Source organism: Dipodomys ordii, unplaced genomic scaffold (genome assembly GCF_000151885.1).
Source record: "Dipodomys ordii isolate 6190 unplaced genomic scaffold, Dord_2.0 Scaffold13, whole genome shotgun sequence".
Lineage (NCBI taxonomy): Eukaryota > Metazoa > Chordata > Mammalia > Rodentia > Heteromyidae > Dipodomys > Dipodomys ordii.
In genome coordinates, this window is record NW_012267229.1 from 10,105,808 (window position 1) to 10,125,874 (window position 20,067).

At 42.1% G+C, this 20,067-nt stretch overlaps 1 protein-coding gene across 1 annotated transcript in view; it reads left to right on the top strand.

The window, feature by feature from the left end:
* The first annotated feature begins 2,074 nt into the window (after positions 1–2,074).
* Positions 2,075–20,067, top strand: part of Rnf24 (ring finger protein 24) — a 55,201-nt gene continuing 37,208 nt past the window's right edge. Inside the window, exon 1 of the mRNA XM_013010801.1 lies at positions 2,075–2,146. The gene's annotated coding sequence lies outside the window, so the exon portion shown is untranslated. The remainder of the gene's footprint in view (positions 2,147–20,067) is intronic.

Consider the following 20,067-nt stretch of genomic DNA (forward strand, 5'->3'; position numbering starts at 1 on the left):
AAATGGGTGGGGACCTCAAAGGGTATCTGGTGCCAAGATGGAAGTGGGTACAGGGCACAGGTGGGGATTTCAAAGGAAATTGTGTCCACTGTGGAGGCAGGAAGGAGGACTCCATTAAAAAGTGTTTCTTAAAAAATAAGCTTTTTAAGAGCAGTTTTTGATTGACAGAAAAGGGAGGTAACAGCAATGTGAGAATCTCTTATTCCCTTTGCCACCCCCAACACAATGGTTTATTCTTTATAACTGATGAGCCTACACTGCCATGCCTTTATCACCCAAAGTCCATGGCTTATTAAATTAGGACTCGCTCTAGTGAGTGGACACTCTACATGTTTGCACAATGTACAAGGACATGTACCCACCATCACAGTATCACACACATACAGAGTACTTTCACTGCCTTAAAATACTCTGAGAATTTTTGGAGGAAAAAGACATTTGCGTCTCACTAGATGTTTCCTTCCTAGTAGAGGGATCCGCAGGAATCATGTTCATCAAGGGTGCTGTTCCGAAAATGACTGGAAAATGAGTCTCAAGGTGTCAGATGGGGAAGGGAAAAAGAAAAAGACAGAAACACACCAGATTTGCATATCATACAAATAGATTTGCATGTGAATAGATTGAGGTGTCTGCCCAGGGGAGAAATGAAACCTGATTTAGACAGTGAAAAGTATCAAACTGCAACAGAGAGCAAAAAGACTAGGGACTTGGATCCAGCTTCAGACCCATATCTGGAAGGACATGGGTCCATAACCCTGGACAGGCAGCTCCAGTAGAAAAGCCCTATACTCTCGCTCACACATGCCTGTAGCCTTCATTCACCTTGGAGGATTATGACTGTGTCTATGACCATTGGGTAGAAGGGTATTTTTCTTGAAATGATCTCTGATGCTTCCTCTTCCCTCTTTCCTTGGAGGTTTATGGTTTGCCAAAGCAGGAGGAATGAATAATGGCTTTTGCTTTCCAAAGTTAAGTTACTATTCATGGTTTACCTGAAGAGTAAAGGAAGGGGAACTGCAGAGGGACATGGGAACTTTGGAAAAGTAGACAATCATTTTTGCAAGACCCGAGTCCCCACACTCTACAGGGGTTTGCTACAAGTTTCCAGCTCCAAAAGCTAAGGGGCTAGGAACAAGAATAAACTACCAGCTGAAAACAAGAATGGCCCCACAGATTCTTGGAGCCTCTGTAGATCCTACTGCCCTGTGATTAGTTTGGGTCAGGACCTTACACACACACACACACATACCAGGCTTGAAGTTACAATTTCTTGTCCCAAGGAATGAGAGCCGGCTGAGAGAATTAGATAGATGCAATTAAATAAAGGGGTGCATTGTTTCTGGTACATACTTCTGTCCACTATCCGGGCAGAGTTTGGGTCTCATCCATCACCATGGTCCTGCTGCAGGAAGGGCAGACAGAGAGGGCAGTGTGCACCAACCCCCTACGTAAGGAGATGGTACCCTACTCTAGGACTCATCCGTGTGTCCCCAGGGATTTCTAAGAGATGAAGAGGGGCTGGGAAGGTGGCTCAGTGGTGGAGTGCTTGCCTTGGATGTATGAGGCTCTGGGTTCGATTCCTCAGCGCCACATAAGCAGAAAAACCCGGAAGTAGCGCTGTGGCTCAAGTGGTGGAGCGCTAGCCTTGAGCTGAAGAGCTGAGGGACAGCACCCAGGCCCAGAGTTCAGGCCCGATGACCGACGAAAGAAAAAGAGGTGAAGCTTCCATCTTTTACTGTTAGACACAGGGCATGCAAAACAAACAGGCAAGCAAACAGAAAACCCACCACACAACTGAGTAGCGAGCTTAAGCCACCCTGCTGAGCGCTGAGACAGGGCACCAGCAGGGCGGAGACCGTGCCCAGGTCCACAAGGGCTGCGCGTGCGCACTGCAGACGCTGAAGCCGCGCGCCCTCAGAGGAGTGGGAGGGGACTGGGCATCCGGGTTCCTCACCCCGCCCCCGCTGCATGAATGAGAGGCGCGGCGCCCCCTCCCCCGCCGGGCCCGCCCCTCGCCGGGGGCCGCTCGCCCGCAGTCCTGTCTCTGCCACCTCAGCCTCGCGGTGTCCCCACGGGCGCTCGCCGCTCGCCGTCCTGCGCACGCAACTTGCCCCTGGCCCGCGGACCGTCCCGCACGCCCGTCAGAGTAAGTGAAGGAAGGAGGACCGAGCTGTGGAGGGCCGCCGTGCTCGGGCTGGGGCTTGAGGAACGGGGCGGGTCCGGGTCCGGGTCCGGGTCCGCGCTCGGGTCCGGGATGCTGAAGAACCCCGCGGGCCTGCAGCCTCCACCGCCCCCCGCCGCCCGCCACCTCCCGGCACACACACTCGGGGTGTCCCCGGGAGGGCGGACGCGGCGGACCCGAGCCCGGGAGGGATGCGGAGGAGGGTCTGGCGCATCCCGGGGGCGGCGGGGGGGGGGGCTGTGAGGTTGAGTCCCGCACAATGAGAGGCGCGGAGCTGTCACCTGGGAGGTCCCTGACCCGGGGCAGGTCCGCGGCCCCCCCGCACGCCCAGCTCGCGCGAGCCCTGGTGTCGCGTCCCCGGGGCGAGGGAGGCGACTGGGGGGGGGGTGAGCGAGGAGGTGGAGGAGGAGGAAGCGCGGGGTGGCCGGGACGGCTGCCGGCCGCCGCGGTCTCGGCGGTGGGGACGCGCCTTGGGGGGCGCGGCGTTGGCTGGCTTTTCCTGGTGCCGAGCGTCCCTCCTCCTTTCTTTGTGGTGCCTGTCGCCTGCCTGGTTGTCACCGTGCGCCTGGCAGTGGTCTGCGGCGAGACCTCTCGCCTTGGCTCCCTCATTAATGAAAGTCATGTGGAGGACCTCATCTTGGGGGTGGGGAGGGGTGAGAGGTGTGAGTGCTCCCGCAGGCCAAGGAATTAAAGGACCCTTCTTTGTTTCCTGAGATCTAACTCTCTGTGTGTGTGGTGTGTGTGTGTGTGTGTCCTATGAACTGAGAGAATCTGAGATTGTTAAACAAAAAATGGAAAAGAAAGGCGAGGATGGTAGAAACAAAATAATAATAACTTCAGACCTTTACCTCCCTTCTCCTCCTCCTGTTTCAGGTGTTATTTCAAACCGCAGTTCCTGGTTTCTCACTGTAAAAAAAAACAAACCAGTTTTGTTCATTGAAAACGCATGTTTGTCTTCTCGCGTTTGTCTATCTTTAGAACAACGCTTCTGGGATTTGGCTAATGGTTTCTAGACTCATCTATGTACAGTGGCAATACTCCATTGTACAGGACCCTGCTTTCTGGGGTTAATTCATTGATCATGTGTCTTTGTACTTGTGTACGTGTCTGAAGGAATACTCCAACATATCTAGGACGTTTTTTTCTTGGCTTCTAAGTACAGAAAGATTGTGTTTCTTCTTGCCTCCCTGTGTTAATAAGAAGGTGGTCCAGCAGGTTCCCTCCATCTCTTTGCTGTTTTTTTTTTCCTTCTTAATTCTTTGGCAAAGGATTTAATTGCTTATTACCCTGGCATGCGCCCTTGCTTTGATCTGAATTTTCCTGTGTTTTGTTGTCTGGTTGTGCAGCCCAGCTCAATGGCTCCTCTTACAGGACTACTGGAAAACACCTTTTTTCATTGTCTTCATCCCCTGAGAAAGGAGCAAGCTTTGCAGGTTCCCATAGATTTTGCTTAGTGGGACTGCCTGCCTGAATTTGTGGTCTTGGTAAGGTTATGGGGAGTTACAGTTAATGTGGACCAAATAGAAAAGAAGTTGTTAGTGTAGCCCTAGCTAGCTATTCCTTGCTATATTATTTTTAAACCAAATTATTTAAATTTTAAAAGGTAGTTGTAAGCCGGGCACTGGTGGCTCACGCCTGTAATCCTAGCTACTCAGGAGGCTGAGACCTGAGAGTCATGGTTCAAAGCCAGCCCAGCAGGAAATTCTGTGAGACTCTTATCTCCAATAAACCACTTGAAAACCGGAAGTGGTGCTGTGGCTCAAGCGGTAGAGCGCTCACCTTGAGTTGAAGAGCACAGGGACAGCGCCCAAGCCCAGAGTTCAAGCCCACGACTGACAAAAAAAAAAAAAAAAGGTAGTTGTTACTTTGGTTGGAAGATGCTTTTCCGTTTCATTTTTGCCCTTCTAACTTTGTAGAGTGTTAAGAAGTTAGCTAACTCAGTTATTTAAAAAAAAACTTTGAGGCCTGGCATGGGTAGCTCATGCCTATAAGCCTAGCTACTCATGAGACTGAGATCCGAGGATCTTAGTTTGAAGCCAGCCTGGGCGAGAAAGTCCTTGAGACTCTTATCCCCAATTAATTACCAAAAAGCTGGAAATGGAGCTGTGTCTTAAGTGGTAGAGCAGTAGCCTTGAGCATATAAGAGTTCAGGAACAGCATAGACCCTAAGTTCAAGCCCCAACACTGGCACACACATACTCCATACTTGGAGAATATTTCTATTTTCTTTTGATTCAAAATAGTGGTGGCAAAAATAAATTATATTGAATGATATGAATAATGGAGTGTTTTTTTTAGATTCTCTTTAAGATTATTTTTCAGTCACACCTATTCATTCCTCCAGCGCAAAATGAAATGTAAACCTCCGTAACATCTGCTTATATACATTTTCTCTGTTTAAAACATTTGCTTTTAATTTGAAGGGGAAAATTTTCACATTGTATCAGGATCCATTATTCTTGGTTAAATTTTTACCTTATGATGCCAAGTTCAAGTTCTTTTTTTTTGTTGTTGTTGTAGTAGGGTCTGACCTCTGGGCCTGGGCGCTGTCTCTGAGCTCTTCAGCTCAAGGCTAGCTAGCGCTCTACTACTTGAGCCACAGTGCCACTTCTGGCTTTTTTTTGCTTAAGTGGTGCTGAGGAATCAAACCCAAGGCCTCATACATGCAAGGCAAATACTCTACTACTGAGCCACCTTCCCAGCCCCTCTTATTTTGTTTTTTGTATGAGTTAAAATTAGTAAAAGTTAGCTGGGTGCTGTTACTGAGGAGGCTGAGATCTGGAGGATATTTGGTTGAGGACAGCCTGGGAAGAAAAGTTTGCTATACTCTTGTCTCCAAATTAACCAGCAAAAAGCTGGGCTGGAGGTATAGCTCAAATGATAGGGTCTCCTGTTAATCAATGCTTATCAACCCAGAGGATAATGTTTCTTGTAATTGAAGAATATTCTTTTTTGTTGATGGTGGTTGTGGGGCTTGAACTCTGGACTGGGCACTGTCCCTGAGCTCTTCAGCTCAAGGCTAGCACTTTACCATTTGAGCCACAGCCCCACTTCCAGTTTTCTGAGTGGTTTATTGGAGATTAGAGTCTCATGGCCTGGGCTGGCTTTGAACTGAGATCCTCAGATTTCAGCCTTCAGAGTAGCTAGAATTACAAGTGTGAGCCACCATGCCTCCTGAGTAGCTAGGATTACAGGTGTGAGCCACCACGCCCAGCTGAAGAAATATTCTAAAGTAGTTTTATAACACTTAAATAGTATGATAAATTTTTTAGCAGTAAATGTACTATTTATAATCATTAGAATACTAATATTGTTATTTCTGTGATGGTTGAAATATATGTTGATCCTTTGTTAACCAAAACTTGGTACCATTAGCCTCCAACAATGTATGCTAACAAAAATAAAAAAGGTTTTCTGTTGAGCATTCTTTATTATAATTGTTGTAGCTTAGTGGTAGAGGTCTTACCTAGCATGAATGAAGCCCTGGGTTCTATTCCTCAGTACCACTTACACAGAAAAAGCCGGAAGTGGCACTGTGGCTCAAGTGGTAGAGCGCCAGCCTTGAGCTGAAGAGCTGAGGGACTGCACCCAGGCCCAGAGTTCAGCCCTATGACAACAACAGAAAAAATCAACCTCAATTAGTTAATCAGTCGTTGACAGATTCAACCTCTCAACCTCTGTCAATTCTTAGCAGTTCTTCTGGTACTTTTTAATTTATCTTGTTTTTAATATTTATACAACTATTCCGTGGTTCTTTATCTTTGGATATCATACATGGTCTTCTGTTTTGGTTACTTTTATTCTTTTTCTTTCTTTCTTTTTTTTTTTTTTTTTTGCCAGTGCTGGGGCACAAATTCAGGGCCTGGGCACTGTCCCTGAGCTGCTTTTGCTCAAGGCTAGCACTTTACCACTTAAGCCACAGCACCACTTCTGGCTTTTCTGTGTATGTGGTACTGAAGAATCGAACCCAGGGCTTCATGCATGCTAGACCAGCACTCTATCACTAAGCCACATTCCTAGCCCTGGACTTCTGTTTTGGAAATTGAGAATTTAGACACAACCATCATTCATCCTTACTCATTTTACAATTCTCTGGGCTGGGAAGGTGGCTCAGTGGTAGAGTGCTTGCCTTGCATGCATGAGGCCCTCGGTTCAATTCCTCAGCACCACATAAGCAGAAAAAGCTGGAAGTGGGGCTGAGGCTCAAGAGGTAGAGCGCTAGTCTACAGCTGAAGAGCTGAGGGACAGCCAGACTCAGAGTTCAGGCCCCACAAAGGACAAAAAAAAAAAGCTTTACAATTCTCAGTTAAGTCAGTATTCAGTATTTATATGACTATGACAATATGCTACATTTTCTTCTTGTACAACTTTTGTTTCTCTTTAATTAAATATATGCTGCTTTCTTTTTTTTTCAATTTGCTTGTCTTACTCTCAGACACTAATTCATCCTCAAACCCTCTGATAGAACTGATAATCTTTCAGTATTTTCAGTTAAGCACTCCAGTTTCATTTTTTTTCCTGGGAGATGGTGGTGCTGGTCCTTCTCTCCCTTACTCCAGTGTGGATTGGTTTGCTTTCTGAATTATTGCTCAGCCCTCATTTTAGGATTTCCTTTGTCATTATTTTGGGAATTTTGGCCACCCCCCTATGTTGGATCCCCAACTTCCTGGATCATGTGTTTTCCTTATTAGTAATCTTTCTTTCTCTTTCTCTTTCTTGCTTTCCTTTTCTCCCTCCCTCCGACCTCCCCACACCATCTCACTGATACTACTTTTGGTGTTGTGGACATGCCTCCATCAAGAGGTATGAATTCTTGCCAGAATCTTTAGACTCAGGAACACAACTGGATGGTCAAGAACATACACCTGGACTTGCTGGGTACCCAGTGCCATCAGGCCAGCATCCATCTTCCATTTGCCTTGTAACAGCTGCTCAGGCAATTTGAAATAAATTACCCAAGGTGCATATGTATTCCCTAGGGAGGGTGGAGGATATTATGTTCTTTTTTAACTTTTTTTTTTGGGGGGGGGGTCCCGTCATGGGGCCTGAACTCTGGGCTTAGGCGCTGTCCCTTAGCTCTTCGGCTCAAGGCTAGCACTCTACCACTTGAGCCACAGTGCCACTTCCGGCTTTTGTTTTTTCTGCTTATGTGGTGCTGAGGGCCTCATGCATGCAAAGCAAACACTCTACCACTGAGCCACCTTCCCAGCCCTTTTTTAACTTTTAACTTTTAAATGGAATCATAAATGAAAATATCAGTGAACATCAGAGTTTTCAGTGTAATGAAATCATCTCTATAATCTACATAAAGGTTATCTATCAAGTACATTTTAAAAGAATTCACTTCTGGAAATGAAGAACCACTTATGACCAAAAAGAAACTGTGTTTAAGCTACATGATTAAATATGTCATGACTAAATGTGACAGATTGTAAGAATTTCTGTAGTAAAGAGATGAAAACAAAGGGAGCTATATAGACAAAAGCTTAATTGGACATTGTCAGGTTCCTTACATTTTTTTGTCAGTTGTGGGGCTTGAACTCTGGGCTTGGGCGCTGTTCCTGCAGTCTTCAGCTCAAGGCAAGTACTCTACTGCTTGAGCCACAGCGCCACTTCCAGTTTTCTGGTGGTTTATTGGAGATAAGAGTCTCACAGACTTTCCTGCCCAGGCTGGCTTTGAACAACAATCCTCAGATCTCAACCTCCTGAGTAGCTGGGATTACAGGCCTGAGCCACTGATGCCCGACTTCATGCATGTTTTTAAATATTCTTTTTGTACATAAATGTTTCCTATGTATTTATTCTATTTATTTAAAGTTCATCTGGCTTTATGATTAGTGGACTTCAGATTTATAACCAAACATCTGAAGTTGACACAGCACCACCCAGAAAAGCTACCACTGATTTGCTAATAAAACTGTTTTCCCTGTAATTATTGTATTTCAAAGCTTCTCCCCACTCAGTCAGCTTCTCAGCAGCCCACCTCTTCCCCACTCAGGTAAGCTGGACTCAGACCTCATTGAGGGTTTAGGAGATTTCAGACACAAGCCCCTCTCTTCTCACCAAAGCTAGAAATCTGCCATTTCTAGGACTCATGTTTTTACTCTTTCTCATATCAGAGATCAACTCCTCTATGCTCTTTCTCTTCATCTTTTTCTTGTACTCCTCAAACCTAATTCCTGTATTTGAGCCTGTTCTTATATCATCATCTTTCTATGGGCCTATCCCAATCAGCATACTCACATGCTCTCATGTTGTCCATCTTTAAATGTGGAATAGCAAATGACAAAAAACTTCCCCCACATCCCATTCTTCCTCTTCTGTTTACCTGCATAGTGAAAATGTCTCAAAGGAGAACCCTAAATTTTCTCCCTGCCTCCTATATACTACCTATCACTATGTGAAATTCTCAAGTTGATTGATCTTTTAATTTCTTACCCCCACTGGAATGTCAGCTCTAGGAAGGCAGGGACTTCATCTACCCTGTTTATCACCTACGCAATATATGGGCAAAAAGGGCTCAGCTGACATTTTGAACCTGGTAAAAATAGCTCTGTTTTCATTTATTTTTTAATTCCTTATGACTTTTTGCTACACTTAAAATTTGAAGAAAAAAAAATGACAACTAGGCCAGGTGTTGGTGGCTCATGCCTGTAATCCTAGCTACTTAGGAGGCTGAGATCTGAGGATGGCAACTCAAAGCCAGCCCAGGCAGGAAACTCCGTGAGACTCTTATCAGAAACCACTCAGAAAACTGGAAATGGTGCTACAGCACTCAAGTGGTAGAGTGCTTGCCTTGAACTGACGAGCTGAGGGATAGTACCCAGCCCCAGAGTTCAAGCCCCACAACCAACAGAAATAAAAAACTTAAATTAAAAAAATGTTTAAATTTTAAAAAATGACAACTATATTAATGATTAAATTTTCCTCTATGGGAAAAAAATTCCCCTAGGTTAAATTGAATTATATTCTTTCATAAGGAAGATTTAATACTGGCAGTCTTGCACCTGGATTCTGTTGGAATTGAATTTCTTCATCTCTTTCATTTTTTGACACATGATTGGGGTGGTTTTGTCACCTCTCTGTTTCTTCATCTGTAAGATGGAAATAATAATATGTACTTCGTGTGTTTATTGTATGGCCAAATTTAACACATAAAATACTGAACTTGATTCTTAGAATGGAAGTGAACTCAATGAAAACTAATTGTTAATCTTTCACTTTATAATATTTGACTCTGACTTGGTCTCTTTAATACTTATTTCAGAATGCTTGTATCTCCTATGATATGTTGGCTATGAATATGACTCAGCTACTTTTGTTTTTGTCTGTTTTCTCATTCATTCCTTGCTTCTGTATTCCCCAGATTGCCCCTTGTAATAGGTTGGTAAAATGATCTTCAGTTGACAGATGAGTATAGCTTTTAACTAGCTCTTAACTAGCAGTTTGGTCATTTGATAAATCATTTTGATCATTTGATAAAATATTTTTATTTCAAGCCAACTCCTATTGTTTAGTTGGCTTGCTCAAAGATGAGGTTCCTTCTTCATATTAATAAGTTTTCTGATTTCTTACCAAAACTTTCAAAATACCCAAATGTCATCAGTTTTTTTAAGTAACTATAAAACATTATTCTTTTCATAGAAGCTAGCTGTAAAGTTAAATACATGTAGCAATAAGCTTTATAAGAGTTTAGAAAGGTGGGCTGGGAAGGTGGCTCAGTGATAGAGCGCTTGCCTTGCATGCATGTGGCCCTGGGTTCGATTCCTCAGCACCATATAAGCAGGAAAAAAAAGCCGGAAATGGCACTGTGGCTCAAGTAGTAGAGCACTAGCTTTGAGCTGAAGAGCTGAGGGACAGTGCGGAGGCCAAGAGTTCAGGCCCACGACCAGACCCAAAAAATAAAAAGAGCTTAGAAAGGTGTTAAGTTCTGTCAGCCTTAGAGAATTCTTTTCTGCATGTCAAATTGTTGTAACTTGTTCACATATTATTTGTCTCAATTTTTTTTTTTTTTTGAGGAGGGGGAGGTCGGTCATAGGGCTTGGACCTCTGGGCCTGGACGCTGTCTGTGAGCTCTTCAGCTCAAGGCTAGCACTCTATCACTTGAGCCACAGCGCCACTTTAAATTTTCTGGTGGTTAATTGGAGATAAGAGTCTCTGGACTTTCCTGCCCGGGCTGGATTTGAATTGTGATCTTCAGATCTCAGCCTCCTAAGTAGCTAGGATTACAGGTGTGAGCCACCTATGCCCGGCTTTCAATTTTTATTTTTGAGGTTCATGTAGTAATTGTGTTACTATCACAGATTTTAAGATAGATAATATTGGAGACTATGAGTGGGAGGGGAAAGGGGTGAGGGCATAAGGGGGTGAATATGATCTAAATACATTATGTACATGTATGAAAATAGAATAATGAAACCTATTAAAATCATATGAATAAGAGGCAAGAAAAAAGAACAATGGAGGGCTGGGAAGGTGGCTCAGTGGTAGAGCGTTTGCCTTGCATGCATGAGGCCCTGGGTTCGATTCCTCAGCACCACATAAGCAAAAAGAAAAAAGCTGGAAGTGGCACTGTGGCTCAAGTGGTAGAGCACTAGCCTTGAGCTGAAGAGCTGAGGGACAGTGACCAGGCTCAGAGTTCAGGCCCCACGACCGGACCCAAAAAAAAAAAGAACAATGGAGTTAGTGAATCTGATCAAAGTACGTTGTATATATGTTTAGATATATCACCATGAAACTCCTTTGTGTAGTTAATATACTCTAATTAAAAACTTTTGTTTTAAATATATACAAGCTAAAAGTGAAAACAGTTTTTTCTTAAAGTAATTGACATAGGTAGGTAGTGGGGACTCACACAATGATCTGAGCACTTCAGACCTAGTCTACTGTTGGGTAAAGTGAAGGTTCTAAAAGAATACCAGATGGTTGGAAGGAATTGTGAGCACTCCAGCTAGTCTTCCTTTGAAGCCAGCTGGCTAAGCCTCCTCTACTCTGGAGGTAGCAACTAGACACTTTGTTCCATGCTAGCTGGCCCACAAATAGCTAGCCAGTAGCCTTACTTTTGGTTAGCCACTCTTGGGAAAGCCAACCTGGGTCCCCCAATCTCTTAAGGACAATCTAACACTGGGGTTGCACCAAGCCTTTATGTTGTTTTCTACAAGAAGTTAGAGCCAGCCTGCAGGGAGAGGGATCCCTGCTTAGATTATACTAAGGGAGCCTCGGGGCTGGGAACATGGCTGAGTGGTAGAGTGCTTGCCTTGCATGCATGAGGCCCTGGGTTTGATTCCTCAGCACCACATAAAACAGAAAAAGCTGGAAATGGCTGTGTGGTTCAAGTGGTAGGGCTCTTGCCTTGAGCTGAGGAACAGTGTCCAGGCCCAGAGTTCAAGCCCCACAACTGATCAAAAAGAGGCGGAGGGTGTGGTGGGGGAGCCTCATGGAAAGTTATGAATTAGCTTTAGGAAAGTTTAATACAACTTTAATTTTTATGAGTGTAATGCTAAGCTTACTAATAAAGGTAGAAGAATTTTTTTTAAGTACAGTACAGTATCAATAGCCAGAGACAGTACTAAACTGATAAAATCTTTTTTTCATACTAGTTAACCTTTACAAGTGTTGTTTAGTCTTTACAACAACTCTCAAAACATGGATAGTAAAACTAAATATCAAAGAAGTGTTCACATTTCACAAGTCAGGAGCTATTTACAAACCTGTCACAGGGTTATTCAGATGCTATCCTGCTGTAACACTTCCGGAAAGCTTTTGTTTCTAAAGGAAGTTCAGAGATCTTTGCAGAGAATGGCTAGAGAAGAAGGAAATATGGAAAGAAAAGCATCTAAACTTTCTTTTTCTCTTCAAATGCTTTTTGCAGAACTACTGCAGTAAATAAAAATGACTCCTTAGAATTAGAATGAGACAAAGGTGATAAATTCATTTCTTAAAGTTGCCATAACAAATTATCACAAAATTAATGGTTTATAATAACAAAAATTTGTTCCACCACGTTCTCGAATCAAGAAGTTGGAGATGATGGTGTCAGCCAGGATGCTGAACCATCCCCCAATGAGCCTATGAGAGATCCTTTCCTTTTTCCAGTCTGGTGACTCCACATGTTCTATCTTCATGAGGCCTTTTTCAATTTCTCTCTTATGAGAGAAATATTTCTCTCTCTTATGTCTACCTAAATAATCCCAAAGGGTCTTATTTCCAAATCCTTGACCTAATTACATCTGTAAAGACCCTTCATTCAAATACAGTCACAGGCACAGGTATTTGAGATTAAGATATGCTCATACCATTTGGGGAGTTACTTTTAAACCCACAATGGAGGACAAAATTTTCCTTCGTGATAATCTTTACTACTGTTGTAGTACGAAGTCCCAAATTAGATAAGTATTCAAAAGACCAAGATACAAAGTAGGGGAAAATATTGAAAATATAGAAAAGACAGGCAAATGAACTTTATAGGAAGACTTATTTCCCAGAAGAGATATTATTTGGGATAGATCATGAGTGATGAACAGATCTTTACCCAGATGGTTTGGGATAGCCTGGGATATACAGACAGTGAAAAATAGATAGGACAGTATCTACCAAAACTAACTCATTTGTTACTGAAGTCTGGTATTTTGAAAAATAGTGAAGAATGAGGCCAGTGGTGAAGAAATAGTGAAGAATAGGCCAAAGACTGGGTTGTCTTTAGTGTTGGACTGATAAATTTGTATTAGGTCTAGAGTTGCTTACCCATGACAAGAGTTTCTAATTAAGGCCCTTAGAGCTATTATAAGACCCTTTGAAAAATATTTAGTGTTTTTTTCCTATGAGAAGATATTCATATGATATTCTTTTTTCATCTAATAGGCATTCATTAATTTTTTAAAAAATTGTCATTAAGGAGTTGTACAAAGAGGTTACAATTCATAAGTCAGGTAATGAATCTAATACTTCTTGGACAATGTCACCCCCTTCCTTCACTTCCCTCCATCTTCCCTATCCCTGCCCATAAATTGCTTGGTTCTTTCTTTATATACTATGTATTTAATACTATGATTGTATTTGTTCATCCTTCCTCCATTCCTTTCCCCCTCTGCTCCATTGTGCCCCTCCAAAAAGACAAAATAGAGAACAGCAAATACAAAAACAGCAATAACAAAAACTAGTCTTTAAGAAAAAGTATTAAATCTGATCAAAGGAGAACACTCATCCTAAGATGAATTTGAGCCACATTCCAATGTACTTTTCACCATAAATACCTGTGATGTTAGAGTACCCATTGCACCTCTTATCAAATGTGAGTGTATCTACTTCTGGATGATCTTATTCTTTCCTTTGCTAATACATTTTCTTCATCTCTTACATTTAAAAAAAAAAGGTTAAAAACCACTGTTCTATTAGGAATGGAATGTTTTGAAGTATTTATAGGAGGCTATTGATTTTCTTTTTTGCTTTGAATAACTTAGAAGATAATATGAAAAGTGAACTCCAAAGAACTTTAGTCAGCTCTGTATGAAAATCACATTGTAAATGTCACATATTAAGAGTTAAAATATTATTTCAAAAGGGATGTGAGGGAGGCTATCGATTCTTAGAAAAGGAAACAAACGATTAAGCAAAACCTCACAGCATTCAATTCAGAATGCAGCTGTGACTTGTTTTCTGTAGTTCAATTCACTACCACCATCCATTTAGGACTCCAGAATAATAAAAGCATGACACAATTGTGAGAGGCAAAATGGACAGCTGCATTCCTAAAGGGTTTTAAAAAAAGTTTATTCTATAGAACTGCTTGTTCTGTACAATTGGTTTTTAAAGTTAGGTCACCTACTTCAGAAGTAAAACAATATTTATATCATATAGTGTCTGGCCACATTGTACAAGAAGAAAATGGATGTTTTCCATATAACTCACTCAACTTGTACCTAAAGAACCACACTGAAAGTTTTTTCACTGATCCCCTTATTTAGTACCTGAGATTAATACTACTTAATGGACTTAACATACTGCTACTCAAGCTTCTCTGCTAGTAAGGTTCTTCTCTTTAATTTTTTATTATGACAAATTGTAACAACACTCAAAAGCAGAGAGTACTATGGAAATTACACCTATGTGCACATTCCTCAGATTTGGCAATGAACAAGGATTTTCATTCATTTTATATACAAATTGTAAAAACACTCAAAAGTAGATATTACTATGGAAATTACACCTATATGCCCATTGCTCAAATTCAACAATGAACAAGGATTTTTACTCATTTCATGTATCTTTTTATCTTACCTTTCTTTGCTGAAATATCTTAAAGCAAATTCCAGACATCTCTAGAAACTAAAAACATTTCCTTATAAAAGTGTCATTCTTATACCTAAAAATAGTAATAATTACCCCTTGGTGTCACATTATAGCTAGACCCAGTTCAGCTTTGCATTGTTTCAAGAATATCTTTTTGGCCAAACACCAGAGGCTCACATCTGTAAACCTAGCTACTCAGGAGGCTGAAATCTGAGGATAAGAGTTTAAAGCCAACCTGGGAAGGAAATGCCACGAGACTCTTATCTCCAATTAACCACTGGAAAATGAGAAGTAGCCCTATGACTCAACGTGGTAGAGTGCTAGCCTTCAGCAAAAAAGCTCAGGGACAGTGCCAAAGCCCTGAGTTCAAGCCTCATGACTGACAAAAAAAACAGCCAGAAATAGAGCTGTGGCTAAAGTGGTAGTGACCTACATTGAGCACAAAAGCTCAGGGACAGCAAGCCCCAGGACTGGCACACAAAAAAAGTTAAAAATCTAAGAATATATTTTGTTTTATATTCTTCAAATTGCTGTACAAAGGGGTTTCAATTTAATGTCAACTTATGTGTACAATGAATCTTGATTAGACTCATCCCTTTCATCACTCTGTGCCCTGTCTATCCCATCCCACTTACCTCCTCAAGTTGCCTAGTTCAGTTTTCTTGTATGTAATGTACATTGAGTGTTATTGTTATATATTCCTACCATTCCTCTTTTTCATGACCCACCTATTTAAGCCAGATGCTGGTGGCTTCACCTGCTATCTACTCAGGAGACTGAGTCCAGTATGATCACAGTTTGAAGCCAGCTAAGGCAGAAAAGTCTTTTAAGATTCCATCTCCACAGTGCACTGGTGGCGCATGCCTGTAATCCTAGCTTCTTAGGAGGCTGAGGTCTAAGGACCACGGTTCAAAGCCAGCCTGGGCAGCAAAGTCTGTGAGACTCTTTATCTCCAGTTAACCACCAGAAAACCAGAAGTGGCACTATGGCTTAAAGTGGTAGAGTGCTAACCTTGAGCAAAAAAGCTCAGAGACAGCGCCCAGGCCTCTAGTTCAAGCCCCACTGTCGACAAAAACAAAAAATTCTATCTCCACTTAACCAGCAAAATGGCTGACTGGAAGTGTGGTTCAAGTGGTAGAGTATCAGCTGTGAAGGATAAAGTTTATAAAGACCACACATTAAAAAAAAAAAGAAAGAAAGAAAGACCAGCTGAGTGCCGGTGGCTCAGGCCTGTAATCCTAGCTACTCAGGAGGCTGAGATCTGAGAATCACGGTTCAAAGCTAGCCCAGGCAGGAACATCTGTGAGACTCTTATCTCCAATTAACCACCAGAAAACTGGAAGTGGTACTGTGGCTCCAGTGGTGGAGCGCTAGCCTTGAGCTGAAGAGCTGAGGACAGCGTCCAGAGTTTAAGCCCCACAACCAACAACAACAACAAAAGACCATAGACAAAATCAGTATATTCGTAATCAGTTGAAATAAGCATAATAGCTGATTATTCCTCATCTGAGTTCTCACACCTATTATCCTAGCTACTTAGGAGGTAGGAATTAGGATGATGGACTAAGGCCAGCCTAGGCAAAAAGTTCTCAAGTCCCCTATCTCATTCATTGAAAAGCTGGGTTGCCAGACACTGATGGCTCATACCCATAATCCTAGATACTCAAGAGGCTGAGATCTGAGGATCAGGGTTCAACGCCAGCCTGAGCTGGAAAGTTTATAAGACCCTTATCTCCAATAAACTACCCAAAAAGTTGTAAGTGGGGCTATGGCTCAAGTGGTAAAGCACTAGCCTTGAGAAAAAAACTCAGGGATAGCACTCAGGGCCTGAGTTTAAGCCCCAGTACCAAGACAGACACACACACACACACACACACACACACACACACACACACACACACACACACACACAAAAGCAAGCAAGCACACAAGTTGGGTAAAGCGGTGTGCTCCTGTCATCATAGCTATACAGGAAGCATAAATAAGAAATCTTGGTGCAGCCTAGCCAAAGCATAAATGTTAGACCCTATTCAAAAAATAATAAAAGAAGTTGGGCACCAGTGGCTCATGCCTGTAATCCTAGCTACTCAGGAGGCTGAGATCTGAGGATCACGGTTCAAAGCCAGCCCCGGCAAGGAAAGTCCGTGAGACTCTTGTCTCCAATAAACCACTAGAAAACTGGAAGTGGTGCCATGGCTCAGGCGATAGAGCCTTCACCTTGAGCTGAAGAGCTGAGGGATAGCACCCAAGCCAAGAGTTCAAGCCCCACAACCGACCAAAAAATAATAATAATAAAAGAGGGCTGGGGATATGATATAAATGGTAGAGTGCCTCTTAACAGAGACCTTCAGTTCAAACCCCACTACTACTACTACTACTCACACAAACCCTACTACTACTACTACTACTCACACACACACACACACAAACCCACTACTGCTACTACTACTCATACACACACACACACACAAACCCCACTACTACTACTCACACACAAACACACACAAACCCCACTACTACTACTACTCACACACACACACACACACACACACACAAACCCCACTACTACTACTATTACTCACACACACACACAAAGAATATTTTAATTATTTTATCTGGTATTCGGCTTGAATTTTCTATCTTACTTTTATTCATCTTTGATTTGCCAAGTATCTTCTGTGCCAGGTATTTTCTGGTATGAACTTACAGAAATGCATATTTTTATTAGAAATACTTGATGCATGCACTGCATTTAATGAAGTTAAGTTATAGTTCAGTTCTGAATTTATTAGATTTGAGGTCATTTTAAAACTCTTTTTCTGACATGTTTCATATGATTTGACTTAAAAGTTCCTATAAAGCTGAAGGAAACTGGCTCCTCAGAGGAATTTCAGTACTTTTTCCAGGCAAAGATAACTTCCCACAAATGCAGTGAAATCAGTGGTGCCTGAATTTAGATTTTATTCAGGCTAACTTCCAACCCTCTTAAAAACTTAAGTATGTATTTTTTTGTTCAGTAAGTTCCAAGTATATTTCTATAAAGGCAAAAAAGAAAGAAGAGGTAGAAAGGAAGGAAGGAGGGGAAGGAAGAGAAAGAAAGAGAAAGGAAGGAAGGAAGAAAGAAAGGAAGGAAGGAAGGAAAGGAAGGAGGGAGGGAAGAAAAGGAGAGAGGAAGAGAAGAAGCAAGTAAGCAAGCAAGAAAGAAAGAACGACAGGAAGGGAGAGAGAAAGAAAGAAAAGATAGAATGATATAGTAGAAAGCATTTGGGATTTGTGCAAGTTCTGGCATGTCCATTAACTGTGCCTAAACAGTCTTAGAGGGGTACAATTTCAGTTGAATACTTCAGAGTATTGTGAATGTAGTTTAGCTTCAGTAATAAAGTGCTTTCCTGATAACGATTGTTGTAATGTGAGGACAGAACAATGGAAAGAGTAAATAGAAAAAGAAATCATCTTCATCATGTCTCATTTCTTTCCTTTTCACAAATATGAGGCCATCATGCCACCAGCTTTGCCTATTGCTGAGCCAGGCCTGGTCAGAGGCTCCATTCTTGTGGTTGTCAGATGATGTGAGAATGGTTAGCCTACTGTATAGCTCTCTAAGGAGTTACAGTAGCTGTAGACTAAAGAATTGTGTTCCAGTATAGAATGTGGAAGAGATCCAGGTCCCATCACTTATTTTAGCTGCTTTTTTTTGGGGGGGCGGTCCGGTTGTGGGGCCTGAACTCTGGGCCTGGGCACTGTCCCTCAGCTCTTCAGCTCAAGGCTAGCGCTCTACCACTTGAGCTACAGCGCCACTTCCGGCTTTTTTCTTTTTGCTTATTTGGTGCTGAGGAATCGAACCCAGGGTCTCATGCATGCAAGGCAAGCGCTCTACCACTGAGCCACCTTCCCAGCCCCTTTAGCTGCTTTTGTGTACACGAATAATGTCTTTAAATACAGAGGATAATAATATTGTAAGTGAAACTGTTGTACCATTGTCATCTATATTTACTATTTTCCTCTGGTAACTAATTTTCCTACTGGCTGTTCTACTTAGCTCAACTATTCATAAAAATGTCTAGCATTTTGGGTTTTTTTTTTGTCAATTGTGGGACTTGAACTCAAGATCTGGGTGCTGTCCCTGAGCTCTTTTGCTTAAGGATAGCACTCTACCACTTTGAGCCACAGCTCCACTTCCAATTTTCTGATGGTTAATTGGAGATAAGAGTCTCACAGACTTCCCTGCCCCAGCTGGCTTTGAACTGTGATTCTCAGATCTCAGCCTCCAGAGTAGCTAGGATTACAGGTGTGAGCCATCAGCCCCAGGCTATGTCTACATCTATATACTACAGTTAGTCAATATGTGAATTTTATGAATTAAATGCTAGATATTTTACCTTGGGACAACCAGTTACTGTATATTATAAGTTGAACATCTCTAATATGAAAATCTGAAACTTAATATGCTCCAAAATCTGAAACGTTTTGAGTATACCAACATGATGCCAAAAGTAGAAAATTATATGTCTGACTTCATGTGACAAGACACAGACAAAACAACAGGCATCTTAAGAATATTGTATAAAATTAGCTTCAGGCTGTAGATATAAAAGTATGTATGAAGGCTAGGCACCAGTGGCTTACCTGTAATCCTACCTACTCAGAACGCTGAGATCTGAGGATCAGGGTTCAAAGCCAGTCCAGGCAGGAAAGCCTGTGAGACGCTGATCTCCAATTAACCACCAGAAAACCAGAAATGGTGCTGAAATGCTCAGGGACAGCGCCCAGGCCTAGAGTTCAAGCCCCACAAACAACAACAACAAAGTACATATGAAACATAAACAACTTTCATGTTTAGACGTGGATCCCATCTCAGAGATTATCATTATATATACACAAATCCTATAAATTCCAGAAAAGATCAGAAACTCAGTACAATTCAGATAACGGATATATATATATTCAGCCTCTATTATGGAAACAAAATATATAGACGTAATCCTCAAAGCATATTTCACCCAAGTGTATGCATGTTGTTAAAAAATTAAAAGCCAGCCTTTTGACTTTGAAAAGCTAGCCTCTATGTGCCTCAGTTTCTTCTTCTATAAAGTACAATGGTTGGACTGTGATGCATAATTAGTGCTGAAGGTCTTAACTCTGTGGTTCTGGACAGATAGTTTACAAATTGCTGGTGGTCCCTGACTACTTCCTGTGTCATATCCATAAGATTATAAGTAAAATTTTCTGTGTTCTAATTAGTGTCCTAATAGGGTGCCATAACAGAAGGCTAGTAGTGTATATATAGTCTTAGCAAAAAACAGATTTTTCTGAACTAAAACTAGGATTTGTGATCTGGTCTGCTAAATGGTTTGTAACTTAAAAATGATTTAAAATAGCACTGACCTAGAACATCAGTGTATGTGATGGGTTTAGCTGTAACAGAAATCCCAACAGTGGAGATGGGAGGGCAGGGATGGTAGGGGAAAAACAAAGGAGGAGGCAACAATGCTTGATAAGAAATGACTCATGGGCTGGGAAGTTGGCTCAGTGGTAGAGCCTTGCATGCCTGAGGCCCTGGGTTCGATTCCTCAGCACCACATAAGCAAAAAGAAAAA